The following is a 3,381-nucleotide window of genomic DNA, read 5'->3' as shown; positions in this document are numbered from 1 at the left end:
ACCTTGTTAAGGATGGGATGGTGTACTTGTTGCATGGCTGTGAGATTCATCACAGAAGCAAAGAATTTGTTGCCGGAAGATAATTACAGCTCCTAAGTACCACGTTTAGTGTTGGATTCCCACGCCTGGCACAGAGTGGGTGCTGAGTAAATATTGAATGAATGAATGGATGAGTGAAACTTAATCCCTCACGTATGAGCCACATTCATGCTCTTCAATGGAAAAAAAAAAAATTAAATTCTTGGGAACCCAAGAATGCAGAAGTGTGGCTCCACCTAGTGGACACTCCAGGATTATGCCTGGATTTTTTTTTCTTTCTTTCTTTTGAGAGGAGTTTAGTTAGCTCTTGTTGCCCAGGCGGGAGTGCAATGGTGGGATCTCAGCTCACTGCAACGTCTGCCTCCCGGGTTCAAGCGATTCTCCTGCCTCAGCCTCCCGAGTAGCTGGGATTACAGCCATGCACCACTACGCCTGGCTAATTTTGTATTTTTAGTAGAGACAGGATTTCTCCATGTTGGTCAGGCTGGTCTTGAACTCCTGACTTCAGGTGATCTGCCCGCCTCGGCCTCCCAAAGTGCTGGAATTACAGGCTTGAGCCACCATGCCCAGCCTTTTTTTTTTTTTAAGACAGGGTCTCGCTCTGTCATCCAGGCTGGAGTGCAGTAGTGTGATCTGTGCTCACTGCAACCCCTGCCTCCTGGGCTCAAGGGCTCCTCCCACCTCAGCCTTCCGAGTAGCTGGGACTACAGGTGCGCACTACCATACCTGACTAATTTTTGTATATTTTGTAGAGACGGATTTCTAACATGTTGCCCAGGCTAATCTTGAACTCCTGCGCTCAAGAAAAATCTCCTGCCTCTGCCTTCCAAAGTGCTGGGATTACAGGCATGAGCCGCCACACCTAGCCTATGCCTAGACCTTGAACATTTTTTTCCCACTTGTTTTGTTCTGTGTCTTCTCCAGTTGTTCCTGCTTTACCCACTTTGGCACAGACTACCGAGTATGGCAGTGTGGCCCTATATGGCAGGTGGGCAGAAGCCTATCTGGAGCTCTGAAATGGGCAAGAAGTTGTAGGGGGCAGAGTGGACTAGATGAGTTGGCTTAGAGCTGTGATGCTATGCACAGGACAGTGTACCAGGTGTGCTGAGGACTGTCACTAGTTTGCTGTGTGGCCCTGGGCAGCCCACGTTCTCTCTCTAAGCCTCACTTTTATTATCTAGGAAGGCAGAGGCTGAGATCAGACACAGCTGTGATGACTCAATCTACCTTGTGCCCCCGGGGCTAGTTCTCAGATTCCAACACAGCCTCGCTTGACTGGTGGGGACGATTAGGCTTTAGGTTAAAGTAAGGAGCCCAAGGCCTCACAGCTAATAAGGGTCAAAGCCTGGAACTGAACTTGGATCTGCTTGACTCCAATGCCCGAACCACTTTTTATAGACTTTCTGAAGCCTTTCTATGATTCTATACATCTTCTTGAGTCTGCCTCTCTCCTTATGAGAGGATGTATATGAAAATGGCTAAGGGTAGTGGCCTCTGGAGCAGAACTTTCTCAGTTTGAATCCTGATTCAACTTACATACCTACTCCTGAGGTGTGTGACCTTGGGCAAGTCACTCAGTCACTCTCCGTTTCGGTTTCCCCATCTGTAAAATAGGAAGATGACAACAACATGTTGCCATAAAAGTTTACACATGGCACATACCTGTAATCCCAGCACTCTGGGAGGCTGAGGTGGGTGGGTCACCTGAGGTTGGGAGTATGAGACCAGCCTGGCCAACATGGTGAAACCCTGTCTCTACTAAAAATATAAAAATTAGCTGGGCGGGATGACAGGCACCTGTAATTCCAGCTACTTGGGAAGCTGAAGAAGGAGAATCGCTTGAACCCAGGAGGTGGGGTTTGCAGTGAGCTGAGATTGCACCACTGTACTCCAGACTGGGTGACAGAGTGAGACTCCATCTCAAAAAATAAATAAATAAATAAATAAATAAATAAATAAATAAATAATAAAAGTTTGTACACACACACATCACTTACAATGCTACCCAACATATCCAGTTTTTATGTTTTAACTATACATAGTTATACATATATGTATATAAACATGTAAGTACTTGTATGTTTTAACTATTATTTTCTGCCTCTGAACTTTTGTTGCTCCTTATGATAAAGCCTCAAAGAGCTGTAAATTTTGATCTTTAATATATTTCTAAGTAAGTATATTTATAGTTACAGAGACACACTGACAGGACTGAGGAAAAGAAAGCTTCCGTCAGGTTGTACCCTACTGTAAGGCAATCCTGTCTCTAGGGCACTGTGAATTAATATATAACTTGTATAAATATTGTAATTATATTGTGAATAGTACAAGTACATTGCATTCCATTGGTGGGGGGGTAATGGGGTAATTTCTTACATGCAAATATTTATATTTCTTATGTGCAAATATTTAAAATAAACAGAAATTTTTATAATCTTATTTTGGCCTCTTTCTGTACTTTTGTACTTTTTTTTGAGTAGATTCCGGTTTCACCATTTTGGCCAGGCTGGTCGCGAACTCCTGACCTCAAGTAATCCTCCCGCCTCAGCCTCCCAGAGTGCCAGGATTACAGGTGTGGGCCACCACACCCAACCTCTTTTTGCTTTTACAGTTGGAGCCTCTGAGGCGTTCCAAGATGGCCGAATAGGAACAGCTCCAGTCTACAGCTCCCAGCGTGAGCAACACAGAAGATGGGTGATTTCTGCATTTCCAACTGAGGTACAAGGTTCATCTCACTGGGGCTTATAGGACAGTGGGTACAGGACAGTGGGTGTAGCCCACTGAGCGTGAGCCGAAGCAGGGCGAGGCATTGGGAAGCACAGAGGTCAGGGAATTCCCTTTCCTAGCCAAGGGAAGCTGTGACAGACAGCACCTGGAAAATCGGGTTGCTCCCATCCTAATACTGTGCTTTTCCAATGGTCTTAGCAAACGGCACACCAGGAGATTATATCACACGCCTGGCTTGGAGGGTCCCATGCCCACGGAGCCTTGCTCATTTGCTAGCACAGCAGTCTGAGATCGAACTGCAAGTGGCAGCGAGACTGGGGGAGGGGTGCCCGCCATTGCTGAGGCTTGAGTAGGTAAACAAAGCTGCTGGGAAGCTCGAACTGGATGGAGCCCACAGCAGCTCAAGGAGGCCTGCCTACCTCTGTAGACTCCACCTCTGGGGGCAGAGCGTAGCCAAACAAAAGGCAGAAGAAACCCCTGCAGACTTAAATGTCTCTGTCTGACAGCTTTGAAGAGGGTAGCAGTTCTCCCAGCATGGAGTTTGAGATCTGAGAACAGATAGACTGCCTCCTCAAGTGGGTCCCTGGCCCCGAGTAGCCTAACTGGGAGGCACCC

This window comes from Rhinopithecus bieti, unplaced genomic scaffold (assembly GCF_001698545.2).
Source record: "Rhinopithecus bieti isolate Rb0 unplaced genomic scaffold, ASM169854v2 scaffold_17930, whole genome shotgun sequence".
Lineage (NCBI taxonomy): Eukaryota > Metazoa > Chordata > Mammalia > Primates > Cercopithecidae > Rhinopithecus > Rhinopithecus bieti.
The sequence above is the reverse complement of the archived record's forward strand: the minus strand, read 5'-3'. Positions refer to the sequence as shown.